The sequence below is a fragment of the Protopterus annectens genome, chromosome 16.part0, assembly GCF_019279795.1.
Source record: "Protopterus annectens isolate FY-2018-M chromosome 16.part0, PAN1.0, whole genome shotgun sequence".
In the NCBI taxonomy this organism is placed as follows: Eukaryota; Metazoa; Chordata; order Ceratodontiformes; family Protopteridae; genus Protopterus; species Protopterus annectens.
In genome coordinates, this window is record NC_056750.1 from 865174314 (window position 1) to 865194957 (window position 20644).

General features: G+C 36.6%; 1 protein-coding gene across 2 annotated transcripts in view; it reads right to left on the reverse strand.

Moving 5' to 3' along the window:
* Positions 1–20644, reverse strand: part of METTL3 (methyltransferase 3, N6-adenosine-methyltransferase complex catalytic subunit) — a 1113102-nt gene that overhangs the window by 1088830 nt on the left and 3628 nt on the right. The gene's annotated exons all lie outside the window — the stretch shown is intronic.

The window sequence follows — 20644 nt, forward strand, 5'->3', positions numbered from 1 at the left end:
CCCATGATAAAACAGGTCTTTATTCCACGGAAACACTCAGTAACACATTGATATAAACACTGATGATTTCAAATACGTTTTCGTCCATCAAGACTTCATCAGATAACACCATTCACTTAATACAGATAGTTAAATACACAAAAATGTTTAAAAATCAACCAACTTAATCTTGATGTCAATTAATGAAGCCTAAGAAATAAACAGAAGCACCTTTTAAGTCCTCAATACATTTGCTACAATAAAAAAAAAAAAAAAAAAAATATATATATATATATATATATATATATATATATATATATATATATATATATATGTTAAAAAACACCTAACTTTAAATACTCAACATTAAAATATTTATACCTTACAAACACACTATATAAATATTATAAAAAAATACATACACATATATAAAAAAATATCTAAACATGTACAAAATATATAAAATTATTTCATTCAATATTTCTAATACAATGCTACCCTCTAGTGGTTAAAATTGGAAATGAAAACTCTAAAAAGTTTTAAAGTTTAGTTGCCCTTAACTTCAATAATGGTGCCAGGGTAATACTCTCATTCAGGCCAGGATACCTCCCAGCATCCAAAAAAACCTACCAGTACAATTCCCGATATTCCAAACGGGTTTCCCCAAGAGCCCCTCCCGGCATCAAAATGAACAACTTCCAACACAAAAAATAAAAAGTTTGCTTGGGCAGAATTTTGTGAATGTTTGTATAGGGCATTCTTGTCATTACTTCGGCTTATACCATAAAAATGCTCATATATGCACCATTTCAAATGTCGTTCTGTCTTCCGTACATAAAAGGCGCTACAAACGTCACATATCGCTAAATAAACTAAACCACTAGTATTACAATTACTATAAGTGCTTTTAACAGTCCTAGTCCTAGATTTAACATACACTTGGTCAACATTAGCTATATACTTACACTGGGAGCATGCCCCACATCAATAGGTACCAAATCTCTTGCCCCTAGATGTAATACTCCTCATCTCAAATAGATCCTTCAAGTTGGTACCTTTTTTAAAGTAACGTTTAAAGGTTTATTTTCTTCCCCCTTGAGGTCAGTGAAAGGACCTAAATCTATTCGACTCTTGAGCGTTTCCATGGAATAAAGAGCTGTGTTTTATCGTGGGCTGTGGAGCGTGTTTTCCAGCAAAACCTTTTTTGTTCATCATTGTTGGTTTGGAGTTGTTTTTCCCCTTTTCTTTTGGTTTTGGTCATTTTTGAAGAGAAGACTGAATGAGGGAAAATGTGGACACACATCCAGTCCAAGATCTCTGCGGACTCGGACTATTCTTTTTTCTCCAAAGTATGGCAACCTGAACATCAATGATGTAAGGTTGCAGCCCCCCCCCCCACACTGGGGATACAGGAAGACACCCCCCCCCCAGAAAAAAAAACTTTAAAGGACAAAAGCAATTATCTACATTCACTTTTCTGTATTTTTATATATTTTTTTCTCGTAATCCCAAAACTGATAATTACTAGTCTTAGAATTATAATACAAAGCCCTCAGGCACATGGCAAAACTCCTGCCATGATAATTTTCTCTGGTCACCACTGTGGGGCTTGCCAGAGTTTGAATAATCATGCTACATAACCGTAAATTCTACCTGTAGCAAGATGAATAGCACCAACACAAACCTTGACACAAGCTGTTCCTACCACACCGGCTTCTGCAGCTATGTAGGAGGTACCTCTAACCCCTCCACGTCCTGATGATGAAAGACCTCAGCTGATTCCGGATACAAATACAGTATCTCAAACTAAAAGTCTAAAAGGCATAAAATATTAAACATAAAAATGAACCATGGAAGGATGGGCTGAGAGAGATCGAACAAGGACATCTGAAGTAGAAATTTGCTGTGACAAACTGTGTCAAACGTTTTTGACAAGTCTAGAAATAAGGAGACAACAAGTTTGTCATTATCTCTAGCTTTACTGATGGTATCTATACAGGTTATAGGTGCAGTGTTAGTACTATGAGGTCTAGGATTAAGGAGACGACTAGTTTGTCATTACCTCTAGCTTTACTGATGGTATCTATATAGGTTATAGGTGCAGTGTTAGTACTACATACAGGTTATAGGTGCAGTGTTAGTACTATGAGAAGTCTAGGATTAAGGAGACGACTAGTTTGCCATTACCTCTAGCTTTACTGATGGTATCTATACAGGTTATAGGTGCAGTGTTAGTACTATGAGGTCTAGGATTAAGGAGACTACTAGTTTGTCATTACCTCTAGCTTTACTGATGGTATCTATATAGGTTATAGGTGCAGTGTTAGTACTATGAGAAGTCTAGGATTAAGGAGACGACTAGTTTGCCATTACCTCTAGCTTTACTGATGGTATCTATACAGGTTATAGAGGTGCAGTGTTAGTACTATGAGGTCTAGGATTAAGGAGACTACTAGTTTGTCATTACCTCTAGCTTTACTGATGGTATCTATATAGGTTATAGGTGCAGTGTTAGTACTATGAGAAGTCTAGGATTAAGGAGACGACTAGTTTGCCATTACCTCTAGCTTTACCGATGGTATCTATACAGGTTATAGAGGTGCAGTGTTAGTACTATGAGGTCTAGGATTAAGGAGACTACTAGTTTGTCATTACCTCTAGCTTTACTGATGGTATCTATATAGGTTATAGGTGCAGTGTTAGTACTATGAGAAGTCTAGGATTAAGGAGACTACTAGTTTGCCATTACCTCTAGCTTTACTGATGGTATCTATATAGGTTATAGGTGCAGTGTTAGTACTATGAGAAGTCTAGGATTAAGGAGACGACTAGTTTGCCATTACCTCTAGCTTTATTGATGGTATCTATACAGGTTATAGGTGCAGTGTTAGTACTATGAGGTCTAGGATTAAGGAGACGACTAGTTTGTCATTACCTCTAGCTTTACTGATGGTATCTATATAGGTTATAGGTGCAGTGTTAGTACTATGAGAAGTCTAGGATTAAGGAGTCGACTAATTTGTCATTACCTCTAGCTTTATTGATGGTATCTATACAGGTTATAGGTGCAGTGTTAGTACTATGAGGTCTAGGATTAAGGAGACGACTAGTTTGCCATTACCTCTAGCTTTACAGATGGTATCTATACAGGTTATAGGTGCAGTGTTAGTACTATGAGGTCTAGGATTAAGGACACTACTAGTTTGTCATTACCTCTAGCTTTACTGATGGTATCTATATAGGTTATAGGTGCACTGTTAGTACTATGAGAAGTCTAGGATTAAGGAGACGACTAGTTTGCCATTACCTCTAGCTTTACTGATGGTATCTATACAGGTTATAGGTGCAGTGTTAGTACTATGAGAAGTCTAGGATTAAGGAGACGACTAGTTTGTCATTACCTCTAGCTTTACTGATGGTATCTATATAGGTTATAGGTGCAGTGTTAGTACTACATACAGGTTATAGGTGCAGTGTTAGTACTATGAGAAGTCCAGGATTAAGGAGACGACTAGTTTGCCATTACCTCTAGCTTTACTGATGGTATCTATACAGGTTATAGGTGCAGTGTTAGTACTATGAGGTCTAGGATTAAGGAGACTACTAGTTTGTCATTACCTCTAGCTTTACTGATGGTATCTATATAGGTTATAGGTGCAGTGTTAGTACTATGAGAAGTCTAGGATTAAGGAGACGACTAGTTTGCCATTACCTCTAGCTTTACTGATGGTATCTATACAGGTTATAGAGGTGCAGTGTTAGTACTATGAGGTCTAGGATTAAGGAGACTACTAGTTTGTCATTACCTCTAGCTTTACTGATGGTATCTATATAGGTTATAGGTGCAGTGTTAGTACTATGAGAAGTCTAGGATTAAGGAGACAACTAGTTTGTCATTATCTCTAGCTTTACTGATGGTATCTATACAGGTTATAGGTGCAGTGTTAGTACTATGAGAAGTCTAGGTTTAAGGAGATGACTAGTTTGTCATTACCTCTAGCTTTACTGATGGTATCTATATAGGTTATAGGTGCAGTGTTAGTACTATATATAGGTTATAGGTGCAGTGTTAGTACTATGAGAAGTCTAGCAATAAGGAGACGACTAGTTTGTCATTACCTCTAGCTTTACTGATGATATCTATATAGGTTATAGGTGCAGTGTTAGTACTATGAGGTCTAGGATTAAGGAGACGACTAGTTTGTCATTACTTCTAGCTTTACTGATGGTATCTATATAGGTTATAGGTGCAGTGTTAGTACTATATATAGGTTATAGGTGCAGTGTTAGTACTATGAGAAGTCTAGCAATAAGGAGACTACTAGTTTGCCATTATCTCTAGCTTTACTGATGGTATCTATACAGGTTGGTTATAGGTGCAGTGTTAGTACTATGAGGTCTAGGATTAAGGAGACAACTAGTTTGTCATTACCTTTAGCTTTACTGATGGTATCTATACAGGTTATAGGTGCAGTGTTAGTACTATGAGAAGTCTAGGATTAAGGAGACGACTAGTTTGTCATTACCTCTAGCTTTACTGATGGTATCTATATAGGTTATAGGTGCAGTGTTAGTACTATGAGAAGTCTAGGATTAAGGAGACGACTAGTTTGTCATTACCTCTAGCTTTACTGATGGTATCTATATAGGTTATAGGTTATAGGTGCAGTGTTAGTACTATATGTAGGGTATAGGTGCAGTGTTAGTACTATGGGAAGTCTAGCAATAAGGAGACGACTAGCTTGTCATTACCTCTAGCTTTACTGATGATATCTATATAGGTTATAGGTGCAGTTTTAGTACTATGAGAAGTCTAGGATTAAGGAGACGACTAGTTTGTCATTACCTCTAGCTTTACTGATGGTATCTATATAGGTTATAGGTGCAGTGTTAGTACTATGAGAAGTCTAGGATTAAGGAGACGACTAGTTTTCCATTACCTCTAGCTTTACTGATGGTATCTATATAGGTTATAGGTGCAGTGTTAGTACTATGAGGTCCAGGATTAAGGAGACTAGTTTGTCATTACCTCTAGCTTTACTGATGGTATCTATATAGGTTATAGGTGAATGTTAGTACTATATACAGGTTATAGGTGCAGTGTTAGTACTATGAGAAGTCTAGGATTAAGGAGACGACTAGTTTGTCATTACCTCTAGCTTTACTGATGGTATCGATATAGGTTATAGGTGCAGAGTTAGTACTATATATAGGGTATAGGTGCAGTGTTAGTACTATGAGAAGTCTAGCAATAAGGAGATGACTAGTTTGTCATTACCTCTAGCTTTACTGATGATATCTATATAGGTTATAGGTGCAGTGTTAGTACTATGAGAAGTCTAGGATTAAGGAGACGACTAGTTTGTCATTACCTCTAGCTTTACTGATGGTATCTATATAGGTTATAGGTGCAGTGTTAGTACTATGAGAAGTCTAGGATTAAGGAGACGACTAGTTTGTCATTACCTCTAGCTTTACTGATGGTATCTATATAGGTTATAGGTGCAGTGTTAGTACTATATATAGGTTATAGGTGCAGTGTTAGTACTATGAGAAGTCTAGCAATAAGGAGACGACTAGTTTGTCATTACCTCTAGCTTTACTGATGGTATCTATACAGGTTATAGGTGCAGTGTTAGTACTATATATAGGTTATAGGTGCAGTGTTAGTACTATATATAGGTTATAGGTGCAGTGTTAGTACTATGAGAAGTCTAGGATTAAGGAGACGACTAGTTTGTCTTTACCTCTAGCTTTACTGATGGTATCTATATAGGTTATAGGTGCAGTGTTAGTACTATATACAGGTTATAGGTGCACTGTTAGTACTATGAGAAGTCTAGGATTAAGGAGACGACTAGTTTTCCATTACCTCTAGCTTTACTGATGGTATCTATACAGGTTATAGGTGCAGTGTTAGTACTATGAGAAGTCTAGGATTAAGGAGACGACTAGTTTGTCATTACCTCTAGCTTTACTGATGGTATCTATACAGGTTATAGGTGCAGTGTTAGTACTATGAGGTCTAGGATTAATGAGACGACTAGTTTGCCATTACCTCTAGCTTTACTGATGGTATCTATACAGGTTATAGGTGCAGTGTTAGTACTATGAGAAGTCTAGGATAAAGGAGACGACTAGTTTGCCATTACCTCTAGCTTTACTGATGGTATCTATATAGGTTATAGGTTATAGGTGCAGTGTTAGTACTATACACAGGTTATAGGTGCAGTGTTAGTACTATGAGAAGTCTAGCAAAAGGAGATGACTAGTTTGTCATTACCTCTAGCTTTACTGATGGTATCTATATAGGTTATAGGTTGTAGGTGCAGTGTTAGTACTATATATAGGTTATAGGTGCAGTGTTAGTACTACGGGAAGGACAGAAGTCATGTTGTGTGGGGAATAGTTCTTCCTATTTAGCAATTGTTTTTGAATACATTTTTTCAAGTATTTTGGTGAGGGGAGATAAGATTGCTATAGGTCTAAAGTTGTAATGTAGGTTGATTTTCCTCCTTTGTGCAGAGGGATAATGTGTGACTTTTTCCAGAGAGAGGGAATGTGGACTCCTGGACTGACCAATATATAAGGAGTGAGACAGGATAGGCAGTGCTACTGGCTGCTACTCTAAGGTGCTCATGTGGAAGGCCATCAGCTGAAGCAGAGCATGGTGAGTTAAGTCTAGTCTAGTTTTATATAGCATGCGGGCACAGGTTTGGTTAAGTCTACTTTTATATAGGATGCGGGCACAGGTTTGGTTTAAGTTTAGTTTTACATAGCATGCAGGCACAGGTTTGGTTAAGTCTACTTTTATATAGGATGCGGGCACAGGTTTGGTTAAGTCTAGTTTGATATAGCATGCAGGCACAGGTTTGGTTAAGTCTAGTTTTATATAGCAAGCGGGCACAGGTTTGAAGGTGAAAGTGGGAGAGGGGTTAGGGTTGAAACTGTAATGCAAGATTTCTTTAGTGGTTGTCAAGAATTTTTTAGGGCCGTATTTACTATTACATATATGCAACAAAAATAAAAAAGAAGAATAATCCAAGCAATACGACCAAGTAAAGAGATCCAACACTGTTTTATTACCCTTCTCTAGCGCCTCGGCTCACGCCTTCAAGGAGAATGAGTATCACAAGCACTTCCAGATTATTTATACCATACAATAACCTTAATTACAAAACCAATAAAACAATTTAACAGTCAATCAATCAATTAATTACAATGTATTTCATTCATAAAAATACTCTCCAATTACATTCTACATTAATACCACTAGGTGTCAGTGTATTATACTTTAGTATAAAAACAGTTTCCTTGTGCAACAGTTTTTGTTTAATTAAATCACTATCATTATTATTTTTAATTGTGATCTGTTCCAAAACTGTTGCCAATAAACCCTCAGGTTGACTATCATGACAGTCTCTAAAATGCACTGCTAAAGGGCTTTCTAATTTATTATTCTTTATGTCCCTTACATGTTCTTGAAGTCGGACCTTGAAAGCTCTTTTACTTTCTCCTATATAAAACAGTCCACATGGACACTTTAAAGCATAGACTATTGCTGTTGTATTACAAGAAAAAATTCCACAAGATCTAAAAACTTTACCATTAATACATTCAAATGTTTTACTTATATATTTGCACGAAATACACTTCTTACACTGATATGTGCCCATTAAACCTATTTCTATTGGTAAATTAACATTAGGACTAGAGTACCTTGCATGTACTAACATATCCTTAAGGTTTCTCCCTCTTTTATAAGAAAATGTAATACTTGTTGGAATAATTTCTACTAAATCTTTATATTTAAATAAAAAAGGCCAATATTTTTGTACTGCTTTTTTAACTTCTTCTGTCATTAAATCATATGTTAAAACAAAAAACATATGTTTATCAAAACAGTTATTTTTTTCTTCTTTCTTCATTTTACTTTTTTTATTTTTATTTAGCTGAGATCCTTCATTCCTAGCTCTTTGTAAAGATAGCATAACTTCTTTTTCATTATAATTTCTCCTTATGAATAAATCAACAGTCTTTTGTAGCTCTATTTCCAGTTCATTACTATTATTGCACAGCCTCATAATCCTAATAAATTCTCCATACGGTAAAGATTTCATAAGGTGAGAAGGATGGTGACTTAATCCATCTAAAAAATGTAAATTTTCAAATTTTCTATAAATTCTTATAACTATCTTACCATTACTCATTCCTTCCAAGCTCAAATCCAAAAAATTGACTTTGCTACCCATTTGAAAATCATCAAATTCCAATCCAAATTGATTTTTTTGTAAGTCTTTTTTAAAAACTTCTATCTCACCTATGCCGCCCCTACATACAAAAATTAAATCATCAATGTATCGATAATAACTTATTACATATTTCTTATAGAATCCTAACTGATACAAAAAATCCAATTCAAAGCAATTCATCAAAATATTTGCATACATAGGGGCAAAACTTGCCCCCATGGCTGTACCTTTTAATTGATGAAACAACTGACCATCAAAATAAAAATAATTATTTTTGAGACAAAATTCCACTAAATCAATAATATAGAATGACTGAGGACTGTCACCTAATGTTTTTCTTAATTATAAATAATTATAATTATTTTTATTTTGATGGTCAGTTGTTTCATCAATTAAAAGGTACAGCCATGGGGGCAAGTTTTGCCCCTATGTTTGCAAATATTTTGATGAATTGCTTTGAATTGGATTTTTTGTATCAGTTAGGATTCTATAAGAAATATGTAATAAGTTATTATCGATACATTGATGATTTAATTTTTGTATGTAGGGGCGGCATAGGTGAGATAGAAGTTTTTAAAAAAGACTTACAAAAAAATCTATTTGGATTGGAATTTGATGATTTTCAAATGGGTAGCAAAGTCAATTTTTTGGATTTGAGCTTGGAAGGAATGAGTAATGGTAAGATAGTTACAAGAATTTATAGAAAATTTGAAAATTTACATTTTTTAGATGGATTAAGTCACCATCCTTCTCACCTTATGAGATCTTTACCGTATGGAGAATTTATTAGGATTATGAGGCTGTGCAATAATAGTAATGAACTGGAAATAGAGCTACAAAAGACTGTTGATTTATTCATAAGGAGAAATTATAATGAAAAAGAAGTTATGCTATCTTTACAAAGAGCTAGGAATGAAGGATCTCAGCTAAATAAAAATAAAAAAAGTAAAATGAAGAAAGAAGAAAAAAATAACTGTTTTGATAAACAGATGTTTTTTGTTTTAACATATGATTTAATGACAGAAGAAGTTAAAAAAGCAGTACAAAAATATTGGCCTTTTTTATTTAAATATAAAGATTTAGTAGAAATTATTCCAACAAGTATTACATTTTCTTATAAAAGAGGGAGAAACCTTAAGGATATGTTAGTACATGCAAGGTACTCTAGTCCTAATGTTAATTTACCAATAGAAATAGGTTTAATGGGCACATATCAGTGTAGGAAGTGTTTGGCAAATATATATAAGTAAAACATTTGAATGTATTAATGGTAAAGTTTTTAGATCTTGTGGAATTTTTTCTTGTAATACAACAGCAATAGTCTATGCTTTAAAGTGTCCATGTGGACTGTTTTATATAGGAGAAAGTAAAAGAGCTTTCAAGGTCCGACTTCAAGAACATGTAAGGGACATAAAGAATAATAAATTAGAAAGCCCTTTAGCAGTGCATTTTAGAGACTATCATGATAGTCAACCTGAGGGATTATTGGCAACAGTTTTGGAACAGATCACAATTAAAAATAATAATGATAGTGATTTAATTAAACAAAAACTGTTGCACAAGGAAACTGTTTTTATACTAAAGTATAATACACTGACACCTAGTGGTATTAATGTAGAATGTAATTGGAGAGTATTTTTATGAATGAAATACATTGTAATTAGTTGATTGATTGACTGTTAAATTGTTTTATTGGTTTTGTAATTAAGGTTATTGTATGGTATAAATAATCTGGAAGTGCTTGTGATACTCATTCTCCTTGAAGGCGTGAGCCGAGGCGCTAGAGAAGGGTAATAAAACAGTGTTGGATCTCTTTACTTGGTCGTATTGCTTGCCCGTATTTACTATTACTCTGAAACATTATTAACAGTACATTTTTTTGTCTTCATTTATTTGCATTTTACTACTCTGAAGATTTCAAGATATTGAGGTGTTTTATATTTCTGCCATTCTTGCCATGTTTTTTTCCTATTCTGCATTGGCATTCTACTCTTTTTGGAAAGTCTGACTGGATTATTTGTCTCTAGTCTCTTCCTTCTAGGAGGTACAAGGCTATTTAGGATATTCAGGAAAGTTGTATTGAATTCCTTTACAGCGTCATCTAAATGGAGAGTATTTTTAGGAAGTTTCATTTAATAGATGAAAAGTTAGTAATGAACATGTCTGGGTTAAGCTTGGAAGGGTTCATGTTGTTTAAGTAGATGTGTGAGATGTTTGGTTGTATAGATTGGGAGGTGATCACCGAGAAATTCAAATATTGAACTAGAGGTGGTGTATTTGCTAGGGTTTGATACTAGTATCCAGTCTAATAAGGAATCTGATGTCTTGCTATAATGTGTGGGGGGTTACTAATTACTTGTGTAAAACCAAAAAAAGTTCATTGTAGAGGTAGGGGAGTTGGGATTCCACTTCCAACCGACATTTACATCACTTAATATTTTTTTTTTGTGGAATTGTTACGGATATCCAATGTAGAATATCTTCCAGTACAGAAGTATTGTCACCAGGAGGGATGTAAAGGACAGCAATAAATGTTTCGTTTCCAATTGTTTAATTTCGTCTAAATGAAACAGTAAACAGGACACACAGCCAACCAATTAGTAAAGAAACAAGAAAATCCTAGCCCAGCTGGAGTCTTCACAGTGGGATTCCTTAAAAGCTCATGTAAAAGAGGATAATGGGAGACATGCAAATGACCCCTTAAGGACATCACCTGTTTCAGGCCTTCTGCGTTTCAAATACCATGATGGGAATGGACCCCATTAAGTCAAAGTATTGTTTCAGTCTTTGATGTCAGCCAGAAGTGCTCTTAGCAGCACCTGCATTGTGCCCAGTAATGACTCCTCTTGCAAGTCATATGGAGTTACATGCATCGATAATGTATCTTAATAAGACTGTAGATTCTTTTTTATAAAGACCTATTGCTCCTACTACTATTGGAATTATCTGGGTATCTTTCTTCCACATTGCTCTCATTTCTGCCTGCAAATCCTGAATTATCTGGGTATCTTTCTTCCACACTGCTCTCATTTCTGCCGGCAAATCCTGATATTTTAGGACTGTCTCTCTCTCTGTACGCAAGACGCTGTAGTCACACGGTGTAGTGATTTCAATAATCAATGCTACTTTTGTCTTCTTTTCAAGGAATACTATATCTGGTTTTCTCGCATCTATCTTTTGAACTGTTGGTAATGGGTGATCCCATGTGATGTAGACTTCATCATTTTCTTCGATGCTGTGTGGTTCAGGTTTCCAGTGTTTTTAGCTCCTTAAATATTATGTTTGCACAAACCCCAGTGCAACAGTCTTATTACTATGCCTTTCGGTATACAGTCCTTCTGCCATTAGTATGTCACAACCAGCAACAAAGTGTGCAACTGTTTCCAATTCGGTTTTACAAAACTTACATTTGTCTGTTTCTTCCACGTGTTCAATGGACTTTGCAAACCAAGGTGTAGGTAAGTCCACTATCTTGGGCCGCCAATATGGTTTGAATTTGCCTCTCCTTAACCATTCCTGCGTTTGATCTTGATCAACATAAGGCTGTTCCTTGCATCTTTATTTATGCACTTTACACATTTCTTGCCTTCTCATCTGATCCTTCACCTTATAGTCTTTCTTTTGTTTTTTTTGGCATATTTTTACCTACTTCCAGTTTGATTTCCATTCCCGCTTGATGCCGATATGCTGCTGCTAGACTAAGAAGGGAAGTCATCTTAGATTTACTCTCTTCGTGTTTCAAAACTTTCACTATGTTTGGGTCTTGTGAGGTCAACAGATGTGTGCAGTTCCACGACTGTAGAGCTACACATGTAATCAATTTCAAGGAGTGCCACACCTCTTTGAAATGGGGATCAATCTTGGTATGCACGGATTTTTCTAAATCATTTGATGAGCATGAAACATCCTTCTTGTTTTCTTGTCTAATCTGTCAACATCTTTTGGGACCAGTCAATCACTCCAAAACTGTAAGTTAGGACTGGAAGAGCAAATTGGTTTACAGAGTGAACTTTGTTCCTAGATGTCAATGCTGTTTAAAGTCTTATAAAATATTCCTTTCTGAGGTTTACTCACATTTGTTCATGTATTATTCCTTCATCAGTTCCCACATATTTATACACTGCCTCTTGCTCAAGATCTTTTATATCACATTCTTGCCCCAAACTGATGGTGCTGCAGCTTTCCTGCTTTAAAGGTTACTTTTGCACATTTATCAAGACCAAATGACATTCTTAAATCACCTGAAAAACTTTTGACTACATGCAGTTCTGTTTTCTGGTCCTTGTCTGAAGAGGTACACAATTTTAAATCATCAAAAAAGAGAAGAAGATGAGATGTCTTTACATTTTGTTGCTTTCTGGGAGCCAGATTATAGTCATGACCTAATCTGTTAATCTGTTAAGCAGACAGCTTAATGGGTTAAAGGAAAGGCAAAAGAGTAGTGGTGAACGACGCAGTCACCCTGGAATATCCCGGCTTTGGATTTTTAGCTCTGGAATAATTTGTCCTTTACCGTGGCTTAACTGCAAAGTATTTGCCACTGTTTCCTGGTCACTGTGATGTAGTTTATCTGTGTAGGGTATATCTTATACATTTTAAGCACTCTTATCCATAAATGTGGGGTACTGTCAAATGTCTTTTTTGTAGACATCCTTGCCATACCTGGATTCTTCCCCTTTTTACAGTTCTCCACTATTTATTTAACAACAGATGATCCTTTGTTTCATAAGACTTTCTTTATTACCCTTTTGTTCCACTGCCATAATTGAGTTTTGTTCTAAATGACTATAAACTCTGTCAGCAACAATTCCAGTGTACAGTTTTATATGTCATCGGAAGGCAAGTTATTGGTTTATATAATTTTAGTGTAGCTTGCAGGTTCACTCTTAATTATGAGCATTGTTTTTCCTGTTGTTAGCCAGACTGGTGTCTGGTCGGGGTGCATATTTAAATAGTTCTTACTCATGGCTAAAGCTTTGTGCAAACATGCTAATACTTTAGCCAGAAGTTAGGTAGTGCATCTGGGCCTGGGGGTTTCCAGTTAGGAGCTTTTCTTGATTTTGTTTCAATCTCTCTGGCTGTTACTACATCCCATTTCACATCCTGTACATCTGAACTTCTTACTCATTCCTTTAGACTGAAACATGCATATCCACAGCCAGTGAGGGTTGGATTTATTGGCCTGAATTTGTCCATTAAGAGACTTAAGAAGAAACAAGTCAAGGGTATATAGAAGTGCCATATAGCTGAAACACCTGATGTCCTTAAGGGGTCATTCACATGTATCCCACTATCCTCTTTTACGAGAGATTTTAAGGAATCAGACAGTGAAAATTCTAGCTTGGCTAGGATTTTCTTGTAATTGTCTAATTTCAGGAAAGTAAAAAGAAGCTCTGCTGAATTTAATTTTGGTGTTGGTTTGTTATAAGGAGAAATGGGGTAATTGTTTGGTAGGGGGTTGTTAGAAGGAGAAATGGGGTAATTGTTTGGTAGGGGTTGTTATAAGGAGAAATGGGGTAATTGGTAGGGGTTTGTTATAAGGAGAAATGGGGTAATTGGTAGGGGTTTGTTATAAGGAGAAATGGGGTAAACGTTTGGTAGGGGTTTGTTATAAGGAGAAATGGGTTAATTGGTAGGGGGTTGTTATAAGGAGAAATGGGGTAATTGGTAGGGGTATGTTATAAGGAGAAATGGGCTAATTGTTTGGTAGGGGTTTGTTATAAGGAGAAATGGGGTAATTGGCAAGGGTTTGTTATAAGGAGAAATGTGGTAATTGGTAGGGGTTTGTTATAAGGAGAAATGGGGTAACTGGTAGGGGTTTGTTATAAAGAGAAATGGGGTAATTGTTTGGTAGGGGTTTGTTATAAGGAGAAATGGGGTAACTGCTTGGTAGGGATTTGTTATAAGGAGAAATGGGGTAATTGTTTGGTAAGGGGTTGTTATAAGGAGAAATGGGGTAATTGTTTGGTAGGGGTTTGTTATGAGAAATGGGGAAATTGTTTGGTAGGGGTTTGTTATAAGGAGAAATGGGGTAATTGGTAGGGGTTTGTTATAAGGAGAAATGGGGTAATTGGTAGGGGTTTGTTATAAGGAGAAATGGGGTAATTGTTTGGTAGGGGTTTGTTATAAGGAGAAATGGGGTAATTGTTTGGTAGGGGTTTGTTATAAGGAGAAATGGGGTAATTGTTTGGTAGGGGTTTGTTATAAGGAGAAATGGGGTAATTGTTTGGTAGGGGTTTGTTATAAGGAGAAATGGGGTAATTGGTAGGGGTTTGTTATAAGGAGAAATGGGGTAATTGGTAGGGGTTTGTTATAAGGAGAAATGGGGTAATTGTTTGGTAGAGGGTTGTTATAAGGAGAAATGGGATAAATGTTTGGTAGGGGTTTGTTATAAGGAGAAATGGGGTAATTGTTTGGTAGGGGTTGTTATAAGGAGAAATGGGGTAATTGTTTGGTAGGGGTTTGTTATAAGGAGAAATGGGGTAATTGTTTGGTAGGGGTTTGTTATAAGGAGAAATGGGGTAATTGTTTGGTAGGGGTTTGTTATAAGGAGAAATGGGGTAATTGTTTGGTAGAGGTTTGTTATAAGGAGAAATGGGGTAATTGGTAGGGGTTTGTTATAAGGAGAAATGGGGTAATTGTTTGGTATGGGTTTGTTATAAGGAGAAATGGGGTAATTGTTTGGTAGGGGTTTGTTATAAGGAGAAATGGGGTAATTGTTTGGTAGGGGTTTGTTATAAGGAGAAATGGGGTAATTGGTAGGGGTTTGTTATAAGGAGAAATGGGGTAATCGTTTGGTAGAGGGTTGTTATAAGGAGAAATGGGATAATTGTTTGGTAGGGGGTTGTTATAAGGAGAAATGGGGTAATTGTTTGGTAGGGGTTTGTTATAAGGAGAAATGGGGTAATTGTTTGGTAGGGGTTTGTTATAAGGAGAAATGGGGTAATTGTTTGGTAGGGGTTTGTTATAAGGAGAAATGGGGTAATTGTTTGGTAGGGGTTTGTTATAAGGAGAAATGGTGTATTTGTTTGGTAAAGGTTTGTTATAAGGAGAAATGGGGTAATTGTTTGGTAGGGGTTTGTTATAAGGAGAAATGGGGTAATTGGTAGGGGTTTGTTATAAGGAGAAATGGGGTAATTGGTAGGGGTTTGTTATAAGGAGAAATGGGGTAATTGGTAGGGGTTTGTTATAAGGAGAAATGGGGTAATTGTTTGGTAGGGGTTTGTTATAAGGAGAAATGGGGTAATTGGTAGGGGTTTGTTATAAGGAGAAATGGGGTAATTGTTTGGTAGGGGTTTGTTATAAGGAGAAATGGGGTAATTGGTAGGGGTTTGTTATAAGGAGAAATGGGGTAATTGTTTGGTAGGGGTTTGTTATAAGGAGAAATGGGGTAATTGTTTGGTAGGGGGTTGTTATAAGGAGAAATGGGGTAATTGTTTGGTAGGGGGTTGTTATAAGGAGAAATGGGGTAATTGTTTGGTAGGGGGTTGTTATAAGGAGAAATGGGGTAATTGTTTGGTAGGGGTTTGTTATAAGGAGAAATGGGGTAATTGGTAGGGGTTTGTTATAAGGAGAAATGGGGTAATTGGTAGGGGTTTGTTATAAGGAGAAATAGGGTAATTGTTTGGTAGGGGTTTGTTATAAGGAGAAATGGGGTAATTGTTTGGTAGGGGTTTGTTATAAGGAGAAATGGGGTAATTGTTTGAAAGGGGTATGTTATAAGGAGAAATGGGGTAATTGGTAGGGATTTGTTATAAGGAGAAATGAGGTAATCGTTTGGTAGAGGGTTGTTATAAGGAGAAATGGGATAATTGTTTGGTAGGGGTTTGTTATAAGGAGAAATGGGGTAATTGTTTGGTAGGGGTTTGTTATAAGGAGAAATGGGGTAATTGTTTGGTAGGGGTTTGTTATAAGGAGAAATGGGGTAATTGTTTGGTAGGGGTTTGTTATAAGGAGAAATGGGGTAATTGGTAGGGGTTTGTTATAAGGAGAAATGGGGTAATTGTTTGGTAGGGGTTTGTTATAAGGAGAAATGGGGTAATTGGTAGGGGTTTGTTATAAGGAGAAATGGGGTAATTGTTTGGTAGGGGTTTGTTATAAGGAGAAATGGGGTAATTGTTTGGTAGGGGTTTGTTATAAGGAGAAATGGGGTAATTGTTTGGTAGGGGGTTGTTATAAAAAGAAATGGGGTAATTGGTAGGGGTTTGTTATAAGGAGAAATGGGGTAATTGTTTGGTAGGGGTTTGTTATAAGGAGAAATGGGGTAATTGTTTGGTAGGGGTTTGTTATAAGGAGAAATGGGGTAATTGGTAGGGGTTTGTTATAAGGAGAAATGGGGTAATTGGTAGGGGTTTGTTATAAGGAGAAATGGGGTAATTGTTTGGTAGGGGTTTGTTATAAGGAGAAATGGGGTAATTGTTTGGTAGGGGTTTGTTATAAGGAGAAATGGGGTAATTGTTTGGTAGGGTTTGTTATAAGGAGAAATGGGGTAATTGTTTGGTAGGGGTTTGTTATAAGGAGAAATGGGGTAATTGGTAGGGGTTTGTTATAAGGAGAAATGGGGTAATTGTTTGGTAGGGGTTTGTTATAAGGAGAAATGGGGTAATTGTTTGGTAGGGGTTTGTTATAAGGAGAAATGGGGTAATTGTTTGGTAGGGGTTTGTTATAAGGAGAAATGGGGTAATTGGTAGGGGTTTGTTATAAGGAGAAATGGGGTAATTGTTTGGTAGGGGTTGTTATAAGGAGAAATGGGGTAATTGTTTGGTAGGGGGTTGTTATAAGGAGAAATGGGGTAATTGTTTGGTAGGGGTTTGTTATAAGGAGAAATGGGGTAATTGTTTGGTAGGGGTTTGTTATAAGGAGAAATGGGGTAATTGTTTGGTAGGGGTTTGTTATAAGGAGAAATGGGGTAATTGGTAGGGGTTTGTTATAAGGAGAAATGGGGTAATTGGTAGGGGTTTGTTATAAGGAGAAATGGGGTAATTGGTAGGGGTTTGTTATAAGGAGAAATGGGTAAGTAGTAAGGGTTTGTTATAAGGAGAAATGGGGCAATCGTTTGGCAGGGGGTCGTTATAAGGAGAAATGGGGTAATTGTTTGGTAGGGGTTTGTTATAAGGAGAAATGGGGTAATTGTTTGGTAGGGGTTTGTTATAAGGAGAAATGGGGTAATTGTTTGGTAGGGGTTTGTTATAAGGAGAAATGGGGTAATTGTTTGGTAGGGGTTTGTTATAAGGAGAAATGGGGTAATTGTTTGGTAGGGGTTTGTTATAAGGAGAAATGGGGTAATTGTTTGGTAGGGGTTTGTTATATGGAGAAATGGTGTAATTGTTTGGTAGGGTTTGTTATAAGGAGAAATGGGGTAATTGTTTGGTAGGGGTTTGTTATAAGGAGAAATGGGGTAATTGGTAGGGGTTTGTTATAAGGAGAAATGGGGTAATTGTTTGGTAGGGGTTTGTTATAAGGAGAAATGGGGTAATTGGTAGGGGTTTGTTATAAGGAGAAATGGGGTAATTGTTTGGTAGGGGTTTGTTATAAGGAGAAATGGGGTAATTGGTAGGGGTTTGTTATAAGGAGAAATGGGGTAATTGTTGGTAGGGTTTGTTATAAGGAGAAATGGGGTAATTGGTAGGGGTTTGTTATAAGGAGAAATGGGGTAATTGTTTGGTAGGGGTTTGTTATAAGGAGAAATGGGTAATTGTTTGGTAGGGGTTTGTTATAAGGAGAAATGGGGTAATTGTTTGGTAGGGGTTTGTTATAAGGAGAAATGGGGTAATTGTTTGGTAGGGGTTTGTTATAAGGAGAAATGGGGTAATTGGTAGGGGTTTGTTATAAGGAGAAATGGGGTAATTGGTAGGGGTTTGTTATAAGGAGAAATGGGGTAATTGTTTGGTAGGGGTTTGTTATAAGGAGAAATGGGGTAATTGGTAGGGGTTTGTTATAAGGAGAAATGGGGTAATTGGTAGGGGTTTGTTATAAGGAGAAATGGGGTAATTGTTTGGTAGGGGTTTGTTATAAGGAGAAATGGGGTAATTGTTTGGTAGGGGTTTGTTATAAGGAGAAATGGGGTAATTGTTTGGTAGGGGTTGTTATAAGGAGAAATGGGGTAATTGTTTGGTAGGGGTTTGTTATAAGGAGAAATGGGGTAATTGTTTGGTAGGGGTTTGTTATAAGGAGAAATGGGGTAATTGTTTGGTAGGGGTTTGTTATAAGGAGAAATGGGGTAATTGTTTGGTAGGGGTTTGTTATAAGGAGAAATGGGGTAATTGTTTGGTAGGGGTTTGTTATAAGGAGAAATGGGGTAATTGTTTGGTAGGGGTTTGTTATAAGGAGAAATGGGGTAATTGGTAGGGGTTTGTTATAAGGAGAAATGGGGTAATTGTTTGGTAGGGGTTTGTTATAAGGAGAAATGGGGTAATTGGTAGGGGTTTGTTATAAGGAGAAATGGGGTAATTGTTTGGTAGGGGTTGTTATAAGGAGAAATGGGGTAATTGGTAGGGGTTTGTTATAAGGAGAAATGGGGTAATTGTTTGGTAGGGTTTGTTATAAGGAGAAATGGGGTAATTGTTTGGTAGGGGTTTGTTATAAGGAGAAATGGGGTAATTGTTTGGTAGGGGTTTGTTATAAGGAGAAATGGGGTAATTGGTAGGGGTTTGTTATAAGGAGAAATGGGGTAATTGTTTGGTAGGGGTTTATCAGGAGAAATGGGGTAATTGTTTGGTAGGGGTTTGTTATAAGGAGAAATGGGGTAATTGTTTGGTAGGGGTTGTTATAAGGAGAAATGGGGTAATTGTTTGGTAGGGGGTTGTTATAAGGAGAAATGGGTAATTGTTTGGTAGGGGGTTGTTATAAGGAGAAATGGGGTAATTGTTTGGTAGGGGTTTGTTATAAGGAGAAATGGGGTAATTGTTTGGTAGGGGTTTGTTATAAGGAGAAATGGGGTAATTGTTTGGTAGGGGTTTGTTATAAGAAGAAATGGGGTAATTGGTAGGGGTTTGTTATAAGGAGAAATGGGGTAATTGGTAGGGGTTTGTTATAAGGAGAAATGGGGTAATTGTTTGGTAGGGGTTTGTTATAAGGAGAAATGGGTAATTGTTTGGTAGGGGTTTGTTATAAGGAGAAATGGGGTAATTGGTAGGGGTTTGTTATAAGGAGAAATGGGGTAATTGGTAGGGGTTTGTTATAAGGAGAAATGGGGTAATTGTTTGGTAGGGGTTTGTTATAAGGAGAAATGGGGTAATTGTTTGGTAGGGGTTTGTTATAAGGAGAAATGGTGTAATTGTTTGGTAGGGTTTGTTATAAGGAGAAATGGGGTAATTGTTTGGTAGGGGTTTGTTATAAGGAGAAATGGGGTAATTGGTAGGGGTTTGTTATAAGGAGAAATGGGGTAATTGTTTGGTAGGGGTTTGTTATAAGGAGAAATGGGGTAATTGTTTGGTAGGGGTTTGTTATAAGGAGAAATGGGGTAATTGTTTGGTAGGGGTTTGTTATAAGGAGAAATGGGGTAATTGTTTGGTAGGGGTTTGTTATAAGGAGAAATGGGGTAATTGTTTGGTAGGGGTTGGTATAAGGAGAAATGGGGTCGCTGTTTGGTAGGGGTTTGTTATAAGGAGAAATGGGGTAATTGTTTGGTAGGGGTTTGTTATAAGGAGAAATGGGGTAATTGTTTGGTAGGGGTTTGTTATAAGGAGAAATGGGGTAATTGTTTGGTAGGGGTTTGTTATAAGGAGAAATGGGGTAATTGGTAGGGGTTTGTTATAAGGAGAAATGGGGTAATTGTTTGGTAGGGGTTTGTTATAAGGAGAAATGGGGTAATTGTTTGGTAGGGGTTTGTTATAAGGAGAAATGGGGTAATTGTTTGGTAGGGGTTTGTTATAAGGAGAAATGGGGTAATTGTTTGGTAGGGGTTTGTTATAAGGAGAAATGGGGTAATTGTTTGGTAGGGGGTTGTTATAAGGAGAAATGGGGTAATTGTTTGGTAGGGTTTGTTATAAGGAGAAATGGGGTAATTGTTTGGTAGGGGTTTGTTATAAGGAGAAATGGGGTAATTGGTAGGGGTTTGTTATAAGGAGAAATGGGGTAATTGTTTGGTAGGGGTTTGTTATAAGGAGAAATGGGGTAATTGTTTGGTAGGGGTTTGTTATAAGGAGAAATGGGGTAATTGTTTGGTAGGGGTTTGTTATAAGGAGAAATGGGAAAGGTGTTTGGTAGGGGTTTGTTATAAGGAGAAATGGGGTAATTGTTTGGTAGGGGTTTGTTATAAGGAGAAATGGGGTAATTGTTTGGTAGGGGTTTGTTATAAGGAGAAATGGGGTAATTGTTTGGTAGGGGTTTGTTATAAGGAGAAATGGGGTAATTGTTTGGTAGGGGTTTGTTATAAGGAGAAATGGGGTAATTGTTTGGTAGGGGTTTGTTAT